Source organism: Columba livia, chromosome 3 (genome assembly GCF_036013475.1).
Source record: "Columba livia isolate bColLiv1 breed racing homer chromosome 3, bColLiv1.pat.W.v2, whole genome shotgun sequence".
In the NCBI taxonomy this organism is placed as follows: Eukaryota; Metazoa; Chordata; class Aves; order Columbiformes; family Columbidae; genus Columba; species Columba livia.
Window position 1 is genome coordinate 65,940,658 of NC_088604.1, and position 18,712 is coordinate 65,959,369.

Sequence of the window (18,712 nt, forward strand, 5' to 3'; positions counted from 1 at the left end):
TCACAATAGTTTAGGTTATGATGCCTGAGTAGGCATTTAATTTTTTATGGCTGCCTACACGAAGTTCAGTGCAAAGCATCTTGTTAATCATTGCTATTCTCTATCTAATGTAAGGGTTACACTCCAAGTGCAGTTGTGTCTGTCTCTGCTTTCAAAGAGCAGTCAAATTGACATTTAGAGTTGAGCTTTGAAAAAAATGCCTTGACTTCATGACCTTTCTAAAACTGGTATTTTCTGGTTTTTAAATAGGGACTTTCACTTGAAGGAATTTACAACAGATTTTTCTCTCAATCCTTTGCACTTAGATCCTGGCTTCATTCCAGATTGTAGAAACTAGATTTGTAATTGCCTTATTTACAAGGTAGGTTTTCCCCTCCTTCTTGTTTGCTTAACTTGACAGATTGTAGACTGTCAGGCGCCACTTAACCTTTTTTTTTTTTTTTAAAAAAAATTGTTTTATTTTGGTTCCTTTTTTCTTAAAGATCGATTTATTATCTCTCAAAAACCTCACCAAAATGAATAGAAAAAAGGGGATTATTCTGGATTAAATTTGTAATACCAGAGACTATGTCAAATTGTGGGTTTACCGGAATAGAAGAAATTAAAGTTGTACTTAATTTTATTAACAGATAGTTTGACTTTAAATTCCTGTTTTATTTTTCTGTGGATTTGCAGGTTTTGATAACATTTGGCTAAAAAAATACTCTGAATTTCCATTCCAAGTTCAAAACAAGAATCAAACATGGTAAATATTCCGGGTAACAAAACTCCCACCCCAAGTGGCCTCAGGCTTGAAACTCTGGGTTATTTAATTTATTTTTGCGTTCTGTCTCTGCCTCTTTGATATCTGAATGGCACTAAAAGTCTGAAGCGCAGTGCAGCCGGGAGAGACAGCCAGCACAGGGACGCTTATCAGGAAGACTTGTGCCTTCAGGACACGCACAAGCTCTTCTCTCCCAAACAGGCCACCACATGCCATTTTGCCTTCTCGCTGCCCCTCATCAGAACCTTTCTCTTCCCAATAATCCTACCAGCAGGTCTTGGGTTCAGCATTTTCTTTAGGAAGAGATAGCTGATGGGTGAGAGAGGGTGCAGTCCAGAGTTTGGTTTGGGACCAATGGGTTATAAGAAAGCTCCCAAGTGAGCTAGTTGCCCTCTTGATGTCTGTGTTTCTCCACTGGACACCTCCCACTGCAGGAAAGAGCTTCATGCTCATGAAGGTGGAAATGGAGGAGGAACGATGTCTCCTCTTGGCCATGGTAGGTGATGGACCATAGTTGGGGAACCTGGGATATGTCTGACTGTCTTGTTGTGCCAGGAGTGCTGAGTGTTGCTGAAGATCCCTGAAGAGGATTGTAGACTGGAGCAATGAGGAGACTATTCCACACCAAAGCATGTTTGATATCTGCACAGTCCATCCACACAGCATTGTCAGTGTGCGAGTTGAAAGCGGGCACAGTGGTACCACCACTGAACCTTACTCCTCTGAGACTGGCACCAAGTAACTTACCAGCATTGGTGCCCTGAGGCATTTGCACCTGTGCTGCTTGTCAGAAGGTCTATGTCTGAGAAAGGTCTTTCCCTTGTATGCAGTCCTCTGGTGCTCACCTACTGGAGCCTCCTCACCCTGCCCCTTTTACAGAGCATGCAGGGACATTAGAGGTACAGCTGGAGACATCTGGCGCTTTTCTGCAAACTGCAGCATCTTGTGTTGGTAACCATGGCAGCCCTTACACCAGTCTTTGCTGGTTTTGGCCAAGACGGGAATTTCCATGCAAGTATGCAGACAGTGACTACCAAAGTGTGTGTTATTTATACAGCATATTCTCATATCACTTTCTCTAGATTTATTTCAAGTGGATCTGTGTACCAACTACCACTGTCTGAGCAAATGGCTCTTGCAGCCTGACTGGCTGGGTACTCAGGCTTTTATCTGTATGGGTCTGCTGTAGGAGAGCACCATATAACCATTCAGCTAGCTGGGCTACTGAGGAGTTGTCAGTGGTGACCAGTGCTGCTTGGATTTTCTGGTTTGCTCAGCCCCTCTCTTTTATCTCAAATAGATTGAAAAAAGATTCTGAATTCTACAAATTGACTTGCTTGTAACAGTGTGACAAACAGCTTCTGTATAACAGTCTGGTGTACAAGTCCTTCAGAAACCGCTTCCATGGTTTTCTGTTTGTTATTTGTGGCTTTTGACTGCTTGGATAAGCTGTGCAGATCTCTCTCTGCTCCCTGGCAAACTACTGCAGTGGGAGAAAGATGTATTTTTTTTGTTTTCTTTTCCCTCTGTGTATGAATGTGAGTATTCATACAAAGCACAGACTGCCTGGTCATGCACATAAATAATCTATTCAAGATAATGATGATGAAAAAGGAACATAAGTCAAATAGATTATCTTCTGTAAACCTAGATAATAGTGAGGTCTGCAGAATCTACTTAATTTCAGCCCTGGTCCTATGAGCATTTATCAGTGTGTGAATACATTTATGTAGCACTGTTGACCTCTAGAGAACTCCTTGAGTTTATAAGAATAGTCCAAAGGATATGGAGTATTCAGAGTCATTTTGTTAAATCTCATCTGCTTTAATGTGTTAGTCTTTAGGCTGTGGTCATATGTATTTTGTATTTCATAGGAAGGGGAAGGCTATTCCAGAGGCGAACTGCTGTTAACTGAGTGCAGGTCCCAGGGCTGCTGCAGCTGCCTGTGCCATCTTGCATCTCAGCAGTAGGAAAAGGAAGGTCATGGTAGAGAAAGTAATGTTTAACTCGCATATTACAGAGTTTTATAAGAATGAATATTTTTAAAACTGTGAGGCAGTCAAGAGCTAGCTGTGGCTCTCTATATTTCCTATTTGGGGTCAACAGGGTGACTGACATTTGATAGTTCATGTAGTTTATTACAAGCTTTAGATGTGAAAGTTCTTAACGCCTTCGGGTTTGACATCAGGAAGAGAATATAGAATGACTTGTTTGGCCTCATCCACAAGGTAAAACTACTAAATAAAAAGGGCTTTGGAGATAAATGACTGTTTAAAAACATTCTGGTAGATGAGACTGAATTTATTAGTGTTTTGTTTTGTTTGTTTGTTTTTTAAATACAAGAGATTCAAAGCATGTACATGTTAAATATGACAGCAATGAATGCTGATAGTCATTTATAACTGTTCTCCTTGCTGATACATTGAAGACCTGTCAGCTGTGGTCTCTCAGTAGACACTGAGCAGAATGAGGCTCATTCCTGCACCATCTTTGCTGTTGAACTGACTGAAATGTGAAAATCCAGATGTCTCTTTAGGGTATAGTTTCATGCTTTATAGTGTACGTGCGTGTTATAAGAATTCATGTTTGAATTGATTCCGTGCCAGTGAAAAAATAATGTATAGCTGAGTCATAATGGAAATCTGGATACAATGAATAAGAAGAGAAGAACTTGAAGGGAAAGAATGAGAATAGGAAGTCTAATCTTCGGCTTTTCTATATATAGAAAACACCTCAAGGGTAAGCACATACTGTTTTGTATAAATACATATAAAATGTGTTTTGTAGGCACATATTTTCAATGTGTTGTCATGATCAGAAACACATGTAGGCTCTGAAAAATTATGTGAAGCATGCAGAGCCCTTTTCCGTGCACATAAGTAAAAGCTATGTGCAGTGTATATGTGTGCAAATATTTAGCTGGAGGAACAGCTACATAAGAACTGCTTCAGAATGTACAATCCCCAAGTCAGGAAGCCACAAATTATACGTCTGAAATTAGCCACACTGGCTTGTCTACATAAATAAAACCAACTGGAAAGATAGGAGGGAGGAAAAATGCATTTACAAATACTATTGGATTAGAGAAGAGGAGAAATGCTAAATGCTTTTCTTGGCTCTAATCAGAAGGCAGGAAGATTATTACAGACAGGAGCTTGCAGACTGCTGCTAAACAATTTCCAGGCTCTAAATTTGAGTCTTGATTTTTATTTACGTGTATGCATACAATGAGGCCTTTACACATAATCATTATTTTGACAGAGGCCAAGAGGAGGCATGGTTGGATTTGTTTTTCCCCTTTCCAGGAACATTGCCATCATCTTAATCCCTCTTTGTTTTTACCAGGTCTTTGTGATGGGATGATGTCATATTCTTTATCTACCTTTTATCTACCATGATGAGGCCTTCATCCTGACCAAGGGTGTTGGCTGTTTGATGAATGTTGAATTGGGAAGCGGCCATAGGAAACCTGAATTTCTATTGCAGACAGCAACACTTAAGCTAGAGTAAATACAACTGATACTTGTAAAACCACAGAGACAACTGCTTGTTGTCAGAAGGCCTTATACAGGCGTTGTTACATCAGTCCTCTTCCAGTTCTCCCACTCTTGGCCTATGCCTTGCCAGAGCAAGTTCCCAGAGCTTCTCTTCGCCATGCAGCTGTCATGCTTGCAGCTTGAACTCGGCTGCAGCTGGGGCTGCTTGGAGGCTTGGAAAAAGTAGCTGCCCAGAAGGACTGGTTGCTTATCAGATCCAGGTGTTCCTGGAACTGGAAGAGGAAGGACAGCAGGTAAAATACCATCCTTTGAATTGAAGGGTAAAAAAAAGGGATGTCATTAGATCTAAAGAGCAGACTGTGTGCACCTTTCTGTAGTTGTCTCTCTGAAGAGAATCGTTGAGCGGAGGTGTAATTGTCTCTGATGTGGAGCATCCCAATGTGGTAGAGAAAGCCTGGCACTCTCCTCATCTCCTGGTTGGGCTTGGGAGGTCTGTAGCATGACTGGCAAGAATCACGGCTCTTCCTTATGCAGGCTTCTCGGGGCTTCATCCGTGTCCTCTGCTTCACCGGCTTGGAGGGTGTAAGGGAAGAGGAGGAGAAGGGAAAACATTATGTAAGTTGGGGAAACTCCCTTATTATCTATCTATGTCTAAAACTTTTAAATAGAGGGGCTGGAAAGCAAGCCTTTTCTGAAGACAGCATGTTGTTAACTGAACACGCAGGTTCAGCTGTGTTACTTACCTTCTCTGGAAAAGAAATATGAGGAGTTTATTTGGTAAATGCCTGGAAGCTGGAGGCTTGGTGTAGGGAACTCTCTTGCTCCAGAAGGATCAGTAAGTTTAGAAAGTTCAATTCTATCCTTAGGCTCTGCTGTTGGACATAGTAATATAGTGTAACACTAAGGAAAGTGACTGCTGAGACTGGGTCAGCGTTAACATTGTTACACAGCAGCTCCTGGAACTGGAGCATGGTAGCACCTGGATGAGAGGTGTTTCTGCGAGAATGTACCTCCTGTTCTCACCCTAAGAGCTGACTTCTGTTTCATTGTAACTATGGAATTAATCAGCTTTATTAACTTAAAATTGTGAGACTTTGGTCAGCCATTAGTAGTCTTTGCATCTTTTTCATTCCTGTGTTTGAAATGTTAACTGCTACTATTAGTCAGCTAGACTGATCTCAATTGGCATCTAATAACAAATACTTGGTTTGGGCGGTACCTGAGGATTGCGGTCCCCTGGGAAGGTGAAGCTCCCCATAGCATTTCATGGATCTATGTCTGCTCCTCAGAACACTTCCATCTGTGGGAGAGAACAGCCATTGCTTTTCTTGGGTGATTTGGGGAACTGAGATGGAGGTAAGCCAAGTTTGCTCAGCAATGCAAAGCAAATGTGGGAATGGAAAGCCCTTGAATTGTAAACTAGTGTTCTTCTACAGCTGGGCTATCTTCCCTGCTGCCAATCTCTTAACTATTCTGTGTCTGTGGATCATTCAGCAGTACATGGTGGAGGTTTCTATCAGTTATTCAGTCCTTGAAATTACCTCTGCTTGATGGGCTACAGAGAATTTGTCTGAACTGTATTTAATTAAGAAGATGAAAAACTTAAGTCTGTAAATTGGCACTGAGAAAAACATCCATTTGAATGTTTCTATATCCAGAACAGGTTTTAATTTTCTCTTAAGATTTTTAGTTACCACTTTGACCTGTTTAGTGTGATTCCACTTTCTGTTTGCAGTAACAGAAGTGATTAGGCTCTAAATCTTATTTCTGTTTAATTCTCCTGGATTAGAATGTGCACAGTTCTCCTTACTGGAGAAGTGGGAAGGAAATGGTTTGAGCTGTGGTACAGAAGAGTTGTGCAAAGAAAGGCTTAAGATTAGTGCTTTGTGGTGTTTCCACTGCCTGATTCATTAGTGAGTGTATCCAGTGTGGTCTCTTTGGGGACAAGATACATGAACTGTTCTCACCTTCTTGCAGAAGAAGGCTGAGTAGACAGCTGCAGGTGTGGGAGTTTCTGCTCAGTTGTCATCTTTGGAACAAAGCTGTTGTGTTCCAGGGATTTCAGTAGAGTCAGGCTTATCCGTAACACTTCTTTCAAAATATCTTCCTACATATTTTCCAAAAGCTTTTTAGCTGTTTGTAATGTTGCTTTTGGATTTCCTAGATGTGACAGAGCAGGGTTGGGAAAAGACATTTAATCTGACTACCATTCATGGAATTCAAAATTGGTTTTAACTAGTGCTTTATCTAGTACCTTGTTTAACTGTGATCTCTAGCATTTCACACAGCTTGAAGCTGGTTATGCTGAACAGCATTTATCGTGCTTTGGTTAGATAGATCTGATGGAGTTATGTACAGAAACTAGATGTCTTATTAGACTCTCCTTATCTCAGAGCATAAGAGGTCTAACGGAGCCTCCCACTGAAACCTGAGCTCTTCAAATGGCAAGCCCTGCATGCAAGTATAGGTCCTTGCTTTCCTTTCTGCTGGAGGAAGTTAGTCCACCAGCTGTCACATTCTGCTCTTTAAACCAGCACTTCATCCAGCCATAACACAGTGGCTGGACCAGGAAGTGTGTTGCTGGTATAAATGTTCCATGAGCCAATGAGTAGTTAAACACTGTATGGCTGGTAGTGGCAGAGTCATACAGTCGTTTAAATTTATGTGGGGTTATGCTATGGAGAAGTCTTGAGGTGCTGCAGTTGAGTGTTTCTGGCAGCCAGCTTAAGGGATGGGATAGAAAGGCTTTTTAAATACACTGCTGTACAAATGTATGCTTAATGTGTGCACGCATATGTAATATTCAAGTAGCTTTGCATAACATGAGATGGGAGCAGCTGTCCTGCACATGTCTGAGGCATGGTGCTGCTTCCCAGCAGAGCCCTGCCCCTGTCTTCTCCTGCCAGGTGCCACCAGCCCCAGAGCACGGCAGCAGCAGCAGCAGCACCCTACAGCCTGTGGCAGCCTCCATGGCTGTGCTGGTGCTGCAGGGGGAGCAGTGCCCCAGACCCTGGATTTGGGGTCTAATTGTTGCTGGTATTATTATTATTAATCTTCCAGCTCAGGATTTCTGAGAAAGCAGACATCAGCACTTAATCTGTAGGGATTTTCCTTCTGAGGATGGGCAGAAGCCCTCAGTTATAAAGGTTGTTCAGTAGGAAGTGCTTATTGAGAAGAAAGAAAACATTCTGGATGTCAGTAACAAAAAAGAGGGTGCCAAAGAAAACATCAGATCTGTCATCTTCATTAGGTTAAACAAGTGTAGCTCTGTTGCTGTCAATACCATAAATGACTTCTCCCTGAAATTATTTACAAGGCAACCCATAAGACCAGAGCTTTCAGGTAAGCCTGAGCAATGCACAGTAACCTGATATAAGATGTAAGAATTACTTTTCAGTAGGAATCACAGTGTTTTCAAATTCAGCATCAATCTGATGGTTAAGAAACAAAACAACTTTAAAGAGTGGATCTAAATAACATGAGAAAGTTTCAGAGAAAATAAAGAGGAGCAGCTAAAAGGATAAACTGTTTGAAGTGGCATCAAGGCTAATTAGGTTGGCCATTATTAGAAACTAAGAGCAAATGTTTGTCACTCATTATGAAAGATTTTAAAAGTACCAATAACAAAATGAAAAAGACGGTATGTGTAAACAAAAAAATAAGTCTATTAGAAATAAACATGTCTATCAAAAAATGAAATTCATGAAATAGAATAAAATGGAAAAGACTAAGTTGTGGTAAAAAATGTTGTTAGTCTTTTTTGATTGCTGAAGTCACAAAAAATTAACTGAGGAGGGGAACATAACAAAATCCTTTCAGATCTTTAGAAACAGAAACCAGGGAAAGATTTTAGTACCCTTTGAGTTGTAAAAGAAGTGGGAAAGGATGATAATACTGTAAGAAACAGTGTTAAATGAATCGTTGTAATAAACATTTCTGGAGGAGAGCCTTTTTGTGCAAAAAAATTCAATGAACTGTCTCAAACAAATATTACAAGGATCTCTTCTAAAACAAGTAAGTAAAAAAAAAAAAGCGAATAGATCATCAACCTTCGGCAACTGGCAGTATTGATGCAGAATTCTAAAGCAACTGGAAAAAGGAAATGCTAAATTATATACTGTGGTATGTAATTCATTAGCTAAATTAGTTACAGGGTACTAAAGGGGAGGAATAGAAAGTGGCAAATTAATGACCAGATGGATTGAAAAGTATAGAGAGTAATCCTAACTCTTTTTTAATGAAGATGATGTTTTTCACAAACCCAGAGTTCTTTGGATTAATGAGTAAACTCAAACTGAAGGTGCATCTGGTTGATAGAGAATGTGGTGCTGTAGGTGGGTTAGTTCAGATCAGGAATTCTCTTCTGAAGCAAATCTTGTGATCATCCCCACTTACCTTGCTGTGGTTCACACAGTAGCTAATCGGACTACGGCGACTTATTTGCATGTCATATCCTTGGCATCACCTATCTTGTTCTACAAATGCATTGTTGTTGGCCTATTCCATTGCTTCCCCAGGTACATATCAGTGCAGTGGATTTCCAGGAATCTTTTGTCAGGGCTATTGCAAAAGGTTTGTGAGAGCCAGGCAGCTACAGGTCTTTTGTGGGTTAACAGCTAATTAAAAGATGGGAAGTAAAGGTTAGAAACAAGGTATGGAGAAGGGAAACCAGGGTTTCAGTACATTGGGGCTCCTCACCTTGAAAAAGAGGATTGAGAGATAATGTGATAAAGGTCTGTCTGTTGTGACTGCCACAGATAGTTACAGGGTTGCAGTCAATAGTGAATACTTTTTTTTTTTATAAATGGGAAAGATAATATGCAGCAAATAACAAGTACTTTTTCACACATCACACAATTAAATTGTGGGAATTGGTGTGGATTTTGTTTTGCTGAATACACAAATGGTTTCAAGAAGCAAGGAGAGTTCTTCTATGTTTCAAAGATCCTTTGAACTCCTCAGTAAAGAACTGGTGAACGCTCTTGAAGAAAAGGTGTGTGACAAAACAGAAGTCTGTACTGTTGGCTTGCCTAATGCATTTTCTCTCTTGCCTTTCCGATTCTCCTTTTTCACTCTTTCCATAACCATTCACTTTTGTTCCCCTTTGTCACTGTTTTTACAGACAAGGAATTCCTATACAGCAGGAACTGTTGGAACTAAAAATACAATATGGGAGCTTGAACTGTTTGTTGAATTGCTGTTATGCCCAAACCATTGCATGACAAGTTGTTTGGGTCTCAGCAACTGTTTATAGTGGTGGAACAACTCTGTAGGAGTAGTGATAGGGTGGAGGAGCTCTGATTGCTGCTTGAAGTGTCGGAGGATGGCATGTGGCAATACCACTGAGTCACACTGGCTGCAGGGGCGGAGAACAGTGGAAGGGTTCTTCATCTATTTCATTTCCAACACTTTGAATCTTGCTTCTTTCAAAGGAACTTGCCCAAAGTCTGGTCAGTTGTGATATAAAAGGAAAAGAAATATCTGCTATTTGGTGATGAGCTTGAAGGTTAGAGTTGACGCTATCATAGATAACATTGTCTTTTTAATCAAGGAATATTTGGGAGGCTTTTCTGAGAGCTGGTTAAGCAATTGCTCCCTTTTGACAAAGCAGAAACCAGGGGTATATTCTCAGTGTGCCTGCATGAGAAGCTTTCAGCGCTTTTGCACAGAATCGCTGTCATTAGCAATGGAAAACTGTTGGTAGAGGTGTCACACAAGTTCTTACGGTTTTATTTGTTTTTGTTTAATCAGGGTACAATCTAGTCCTACTGTTTTCATGTTGCTCATCTGTACAATGGGGAGATCTCCAGACTTACGTCTTTACCAAAGTGAAGTGCCCTGTTGAGGGATGTATGAACCTAGAAGATAAGCGACTTGGTAAAAAAGGAGCAGCAAGTCCCTATTACATTTCTTGAAGCCTAGTGCTTAGGTACTAGCATAGGAGCCTGTTCCAAATATATAGAGAGATTTTAACCACTAGACCACAATGACTCAAATGTTTACCAAGATATATCACAAAATGCTTTTATTTCCTTCTCTCACTTTATGACTGACTGTTGATGATGAAAAATGGAAATAAGCTGGGGGTGTAGAAGAAAGGTAAAAATCATAGCTGGGCAGAAAGAGCGATTGCAGAGCACACTTCATCCTGATCTGGGTAGGTCTGTTGCTGTGCTGGGGCAAATGCTGTGGGGGAGGGAGAGAAAGAGGAAGTAGCAGTCATAGATGCTTTGCAATGTCAGCAGAAAATACTGATGAGAAGTGACAAATACCATCTGATGCTGGTGCTGTTTCACAACGTGTCAGTGTTGCTGTGAGCCCTTTTGCTCCTTGTAGGTGTGAGACCTCAGCGGTCAGCTTCCCTCAGCCCAAGAATAAGCACAAGGGAAATAAGCTGGGAGGGAATTTGAGTGGGAAAAATTCAGTTAATTCAAATGAGTATGTATGATATGTATATACCTAATGAGAGTGTGATTTGAAAAGCCATTACTTGATAAAAACACGTGCGGATGAAAAGACCACCATTTGTCAGCATTTTCTGACCTTTTGTAAGTTAAAGATTTTTTGAAGGTAGTGATTAGGGTCTGCATTTCAGATGGCTGTATTATGACAGTATTTGAATTTAAATGCAACTTATGTGACCCTAAAGTATGATTGAATTCAATGCACTCTGGGTGACCCATATACAAACTGATTAAAGTTTATTGATGAATCGTTGGATTTGATGACTCAAGTCAATGGCTGCATTGGCTTTTTATCTCATTATCTTACAGCTGGAATGGGACATCCCTCTTGGGTTCTTTACAAGTAATTAGATGGGCTAGCCTTAGGAAGCTTAGAGCACATCTCTATTTTGAAAAAAATAAATCTGAGATATGTGAAAATGTGGTGTGTTTTTTTTTTTTTTTAGAAGACTTTCAAACTTTTTGTTTTCAAGAAATAGACTAATTTTTTTCCTTTTCAATTTTTACTTTTGCAAAATGACCCTGTGTTTGGAATAGAAATGGTTGAGTGAGAATATAAAAAGTGTGTATGTTGGTTTATTTTTCCTATTTATTTTTTTTCTTCTGAAGAGAAGCATTACATCCAGTGACTACCCTCTTTTCTCAAATAATTTTTTAGAATATGAAACAGTTGTATTAAGGTCTTATTCCTTTGTCTGTGAAAAAGGATGCTTTAAAAACTTCAATTTTGGATGACTTGCCAGAACAACTGAAATGAATGAATGAAGGAGAAGGATATGTTGGTTAAGTGAGAAAAGAAATCTTCTTAAGGAGTGCATTTTTTAAGGTGTATAGTTTCACTTAATTACCATATCCCTAGCAATGATATTTTGTGGTTAGATTGCTAACATAGGTTTTTATGGATGTGCACAAGTACACAGGTTCTCCTAAACTTTTATCTATATTCATACATATCCTGCTTTTTGCAAATATATGCATCTTTCAACTTCCGGGAAGCCTTTTAAATTTTCGCTACAGGTTTGTGGATGATCTGCTAGTCAGAGGCAGGTTTGGATCTAACAGAGAATGACAGGCTCATTGCACCACCCAGGATGGGGGAGAGCTCAGGAGGTCTCTGTCCGATCTTCTGCTCACAGCAGGTTCAGCTGTGAGCTCAGACCAGCTCACTCAGGGCTTTATCCTGTTGAATGCTGAAAACCTCCAAGGATGGAGAATGTACCACCTTTCTAGGTGACTGGTCCCACTGTCCTCTTGGGGAAAGAGGTTTTCCTTATATCCAATCTGAAGCTCGCTTGTCTCAACTTCTGCCTGTTGTGTCTCATCCTTCTGTCATGCCTCAACTGAGAAGAGCCCATCTCCATCACCTTGCTGATCCCCTTGTATGTGGTGGAGGGCTGCTGCTAGATGGCCCCTGAAGCTCTTCCTTCTCCAAGCTGTAAATGTCCCAGTTCCTCAGCATCTCCTCACAGAACAAGTTCTCCAGCTCCAACCATCTTGGTGTCTCTTGCTGAACTCGTTCCAATTTGTCACTATCTTTCCCATATTGTGGTGTGTGTGTTGGGGGGGCAAATGGGTGGGTCCCAAACTGGATATGGTATTTAGAAGTGGTTCAAACCAAGCAAAGGGGGATAATTATGTCCCTTGATCTCCTGGCTATGTTCCCATCAATATATCCCAGGAAGTGACTGGATGCTGGCTTTCTTGCAAGACCACCACATTCCCAGTGTATGTGGAACATCCAGTTTCTGTCACAAGGTTAGTGATGAATTTGTCCATCTGAATATTTAAAATGGGAGGCTGTTGCAGACTCTCTGGCAAGTCAATGCATTTTGAACTTATAGAGCCACAACAAGCAGCAGTAGTGTTAAAATGATGGGAGCTTTGAAGGCTTTTTATCAGAGATGAAAGGAAAGCAGTGGCATAAGGTTGTGTAAGAAACTACTTTGAAGGAAAGAGTGGGATTTAGGGTGCTGTACATACATTAAACTGCTTGATTAGTATAGTGCTGCAATAAAACCAGTGTCTTATGTTTAACTTTGGCAACCATTTGTTTTCAGGACATTTAAGTAATTTTCTCATCTCTTTAAAGATGTTATGTTTTTCTTTTCTGATAATGCTGTCATTATAAATATAGCTAATATTTTGCTCTCCCGTGAAACAATCTGAGGAACACCAAACACCTTAGACATATTAGTTAGCAATTTTTCACAACATTCCTCCGTGTAGGTAATTACTGTGCACCTCCTTGAAAAGTGCAGAGGTAAATCTGTGGAAGTTGTCAGTTCAAAGTCAAGTGTGAGTCAGTGCCAGAGTTGGTGCTGCAGCCTCCAAGTGCTCGTTCCCTGCTCAAAAGCTAACAGTCCCATGTTGTCCACCAGCATTTTATTCTTGAAATCTCACACTGGGTTTTAGCCAAGTGGTAAAGGTAAAAACATGGCTGATTTCCTCTCCTTTGATTTTGCAAATAGTACTCCTATGAGGCTGACTTCATCTGAGGCAGGAAGAAATAATGAACTGATGTGTATAAAACCCCACCGTTCTCTCAACACTGAAGTGTTCAAGAACTGGTTAGTTCTCACAGTTTCAAGTTCAGTTTCCTTCTCACAGAGGAAGCTGGGACATCTTTACTGCTTAGAAGGAAAACTTTCTGGTAGTTGATAGCTTTCAATCATAAATGTTAAGTGCCAGTAACTGGTTTGCATGTAACAGATGGGTACAGCAAATATGTATTACAGTGGTTGACAGAGACTGATCTCATCCCACTTGTGGTCTCCTCAGCCTGTGGCAGAAATCATGCAGGCAATAGAGGTTTGTTTTTTTTTTTTTTTTTTATAAGTGATATGTAATCTGCTTTCAGTAACATTCCCATGTCTTTTGGTAAATTCATTGGTTACTTTGTTGGCTGAATATTCAAAGGCAGGCTCAATTGATACTTTACTTTCCTGTCAGGTACGAAACAAACACGCACAGAGCATTTTGAATAAAAAAGACATGATGTCTAATGGGATTCCATTGCAAATAAGCTGTGAACTAGGTCACTTTTTTTTTTCCCTCATTCCTTGACAACTGCTGCTCAGCTCAAGGAGAAAACACAGATCCTATGTTTTGAGTTTTCAACCAGACACATGTCTTTTCCCCTGTGCAATGCCCAGATTCAATGGATTTGAAATCGGCTGTAGGAACACAATAGAGAAGTAATTTAAACTGTCTGCTTTCACCAAGCCTTACTCTTCTCATACACATAAGATGCCCTCATGTTCCTGGTACATATTGTTTTGGTTATTCTGCTTCCATGATCCTTTGCTCCCTTACAAGGGGCTTCCCAGATAAATGAGAATTTGTAATTCCTAAATGTTTGTGGTTCTTCCACCCCAAGGTTTCTTGTGCCCTTGTAGCCATTTTGGCAAACTATCAAGGGCTTGAAAGTCCCTTCAGAAATCTTTCTTCTGCTGCAGCCTCCCTCACTTCCCTGGATGGAAGCCTTGTGGTTTCTACAGCATGTATTTACATACTTTTATGCATAATTCTTCTCTTTGCATCACTCATCCTTCTGAAATTTTTATTCCTGTGGTGTACAGCATTTACCTCAAAAGCTAGTTAAGGTCTCTTATTCTTTGTCACTGCTGTGGCTATAGCGAATAATTTTCTTGTGCTGTGAAATTTGCCACGTATCTTTCAACCTAATTTTCAGTGAATCAGTATTTGCTCTCCCTCACAGAGCAATACTATCAATTCTGCTCCAGCTTCCGGTATCAGTTCACTGTAGTGGTGAGTTCCACACACTGTACTCAAACCCACTTCCTTCAGTTCGTATTATTTATCACCTTTGTTTGTTCCTTCCCTTTTTGTTTTATATGATTGAGAAAAAGTTGTGTTTTCTCTACATAAATCACAATTTTAAATATTTATGTAGAATCCCTTATCAGTTATGCCACACTACAAAACATTGTTTATATTAAAATCCATCTTCAGACCAGAGGGGTTTTTATTCCCCTGGCAATTCTTGATCATTCTTTTCACTCCTTGCTATTTAGTTCTACAGAATTCTTTCTATTGTTTGTTAGTGATGATTATTTTCCATAATATTCCATAGCAAACTGCCATTAATTTAAACAAAAACATTCTTAAACCCATTATACTATTCACTATTCTGTTCCTCATTTGACTGAACACTTTGTTCTGGTTTTGACCACAGCTGAACATTAAGCAGAAGCTGCCTTTGAACATGTCGTACACCTCCTCTTTTAAATTTGTTTGCAGCAACAAATCTATTAAGTCAATCAGTTGAGTATTTTCCCCTTCAAATGTTATTAATGGAAATCTAACAACAAAAGTGCATATACTTACCTTTGTCTTGCTCTGTATCTTCAAATGATACATTGGAGAGAAGTCTTTACAGACATTACCTGAGCTATGGGTTGGAAAAGTAGAAAAGGACTCTGTTGGTAAAGGCAGGACAGGGAAAAGAAAGCAACATAAGTTTATTAGCATATTATGAAGGATATACGAGTGCTTCCCAGCATGGATGCAAAGTACTATATGCATGTAATACAAACACCAGTCACTGAAGTGTGATGCATTGAGTTGCGTAGTCAATAGCTAACAAGTAAATTAAAAAAAAAAAAAAAAGCGTGCAGCCATAATAGAATCTTTCCTCAGATTCTTCTGTTTGGTGATTTCTGTCTTGGTTGGAAGTGGCTGAGGATATGGCAGTTCTCCACTGCCTGCAGTGGCACCAGCTCTGAGGTGGATGGATTATGAGTGTGTTGTACTGGCATGTTCCACTCCCACAAAAGATACATCTTCATAGCAAAATATTTTCTGGGTGCACTGAGGTACTTAAAACAATGTATGTTGCTCAATGTGAGCAAGGCTTTCAAGTTACTCCCTGCACGATGACATGAGTCATCCATTTTCTATGTTCTTATGCATTTGCCAAGAGTACTAGAAAGCCTTCTAATTACAACAACTAGTATTTGTGGCATCAGCAAGGCCCAAATTAAATTTCTTCTGGGTGTCCTACAGGTGGCACTGTAATTTCAGCATCATGAATAGTAAAGCATTCAGATCTTTGGATGTCTCCTTCACTTGCCTTTGGATCTTGGAATTTCCCTGCTACAGCAGGGAGAGATCTGAGGAAATGCAGGAGAATCCCTTGACAGCAGCATCCTTCCCTTCTGCTTTGCAGAAAGCGGTCTGTAATTTCCAGTGAGTCAAAAAGGAAAAATTCTCTTCAAAGCATGCAATAATCTACCTTATCTTTAGTAATGCCTATCACTTTGGAGAAGGATGAGATTTAACAGACTGCATACTCTGTCTTTTCTAGAGTAATGTGATATGTGAAATAAGTAGAGTTGTATGGAAAGAGCAATAAAGATTCTTTAGATATTTGTGCTATAGTTAGATGTTTATTCTTGAAGTTCAAATACCTGTGTCTGAAACTGTTGAATATACAAGCTAGAAAAGCATCCAAAACTACAAGGTTTTTATTTTGATTTGTTCCCCAAGCCCAGTGAAAATGTAACTAACAGAAGCGCGTCTTGTGTTTTGAATAGGACTATTGATTTTTGACTTGCCATTGCATCATGTAGTAAAAAATGAAAAGTGGGAAATAAAGATTGTTGATTCAAAACTCTTGGACCCATGTGCTCTTCTGCAGATCCTGCTGTCAGCCCCATCCCTGCCTGGGTGGTGTTTCCTGGGACACGCCTTACAGGTGACTCAGAAAAACCAAACCGGTAGCGCTTCATGCCCCATCCTTCTCTTTGTCCTGAGGGCTTCCCGGCCTCAGCATGACTGGGTTCAGGCTGCCCTGAGCTCTCCCTGGCCTTGGGGTGCAGGGTTGGCCCCTGGGAGACTGATGCTGATGGGGTGCTCCAGGGAATGGGTTAGAAACAGAGACTGCACTGCAACAATGAGATTCCTCTCAGAGCACCTATAATATACTTTCTCCTGCCTCCCACAATGTTATCTGAACCTCTTCTCAGAAGTATATGATAACACAGCTTTTAGACTAATTTCTATTTGTAAAAAAAAGAAATTAAAGAAATAGCTATCTGGGAATATTTATAATTTTTTAGTCTTATCCCGTACCTCATTTCCACCTAGCATGGTTCTAGTATTAATAGTTCTTGCAGGCATGGCTTTCAAAACTTGCTTTGGTGCCTGGCTTGTGGTTTGCATAGTCATGACTTGTAAAAGAGACACCAGTTTCCTCTTGGGCAATTTCAGCATTGCAACCAATTTCTGTAAGAATTTCCTCTCTCCTTTGTGAGGTGTGGGAGTTGACAAGGACGAGTGTGGCTGTTTGTCAGAAGTCCTTGCTGGTAAGGCAGGAGCTTATTTCTTTTCTTTTAAGTGATGAACACTAGTTGTTTCTGTCTAATGACATTTTTTATTTTTAAATGGTTTTAGCTGTTGAGAGATGGACTTTCTTAGTACAATAAAGGAAGTTTACACTGGTATGTAACTGCCCTTTTTTTAAAGACTGTGTAAAAGATCTTATGCTTCCTTCACAACAGTCCCCCTCCCCTTTTGCTTAAAAAATGCAAAGGGATTACTTAAAAATAATGAAGATATTAGAAATAATGGTGTTTATTTGTGGAGTGAGGACAGGCGGCAGCATGTATGTGGATGATTCCTATTTTGAAGAAGTTTCAGTTATGTGTTAAGATGCATCGAAGGACAGGATGAGAGTCTAGTCATGACTGTTTCATGTAAATCAGATATTTGTGAAGACAAGTGTGCAATACAGAAATAGAAACAATTATTTTATTGATTTTTATATGCCTGGATAAAAATGTGAACATCTAGTATTGTGTAAAGAGTATTTCAGGCAAAATGTGGGGGTAGAATGTAATGTGCTGTGGTGACAGCACTAAGCAGATAGATTTCTGGTTTTGATGTGGAAAGAATTTTAGAATGCGTTAATTTTAATATTTTTCTCATAGACGTGGAATTGTGTGAGTAGAGACACAGCAGAAGTACTATGTGAATGTGTTCACCTATACCATGAACAAAAGGACAGCTATAACTAAAATTTCCTGTCCTTTGCTCTGAAACAGAAAAACCACAATACTGGCTGCATCCTGGGACTACAGTTTTCCTCAACAAAATGCCCTTCTGGTGAAAGCTGAGATTAATGTTGTTTAATCATTCACTTAGCTGCTTGCTTCCAACAAGTCCTTTTTGGGTCATAGGGTAATATGTATCTTAAATAGGGTAAATTACATTAATTGCAGTTCTTGGGAGGTTTATTATTAGTGTTCAGAAACTGCAGTTTAGTTCAGTAGGATTTTCCTGTTTGCCAGTTATGCCGATGCTTTTAATGGTTTGTGATAATCCATAAAGGAGAGAGAAATAACCCGGTAACTTCTCATGAACCGGCATTTCTGTACTTTCCCCTTGTACCTTATCTGGGGAGTGTTCCACTGTGCCCCTCTCTGTGTGTTGTCTCTGGTGACACAGGTGCACAAGATTTGATCAGGTGGAAGGACCCGTGACTGGGGTCAGGGATGTGGAAGCTCTCTGCTTTCCAATGCTGCATCGCTTTGACTTTGCCCATCATGCTGCTTCACTGTTGCAGTTCCAACACCTGCTTTCCATTGGGAGGTTATACTGGTTTCATAGGTGGGAAGGGTGAAACAGCACATGAAGGTGTGTACTGTCTGCAAAAGTGTGCTTCGTAAGAGCATCTGCACTGAAGCTGGTAAGAATCAGGGTAGCAGAAAGCTTTGTTTCACTCCATAAATAACAACAGCCATTAGTGCCAGGCTGCTAAAGTTCAAATGAACTTTTTTTGCAAGCTGCATGTCCCCATGCACACTGAGAGAGATGATTACTGGCAGGGCTGTTTGGTGGTCAGAAAGCAGCATTTGCATCTCACTTTTGTTTTTTTCCATGTGTTTCCCTGAGTGGGTGTAGCAGCTGGGTGCTGCACGCTCAGCAGAGCATGGTCTCCACCAGCATCTGTGTAGTCCATGCAAGGT

The 18,712-nt window shown here is 40.2% G+C and overlaps 1 protein-coding gene across 17 annotated transcripts in view; it reads left to right on the forward strand.

The window, feature by feature from the left end:
• The first annotated feature begins 2,501 nt into the window (after positions 1 to 2,501).
• The window catches only part of IPCEF1 (interaction protein for cytohesin exchange factors 1), a 76,152-nt gene continuing 59,941 nt past the window's right edge, over positions 2,502 to 18,712 (forward strand). For 5 of the 17 annotated variants that reach the window (XM_065057349.1, XM_065057352.1, XM_065057355.1 and 2 more), the window contains exon 1: positions 2,503 to 4,553. The gene's annotated coding sequence lies outside the window, so the exon portion shown is untranslated. Of the gene's footprint in view, positions 4,554 to 4,619; positions 4,876 to 4,935; positions 5,617 to 16,948; positions 17,051 to 18,712 lie in introns of those variants that run through there. The other 12 variants (XM_065057350.1, XM_065057353.1, XM_065057360.1 and 9 more) reach the window with 6 other exon arrangements.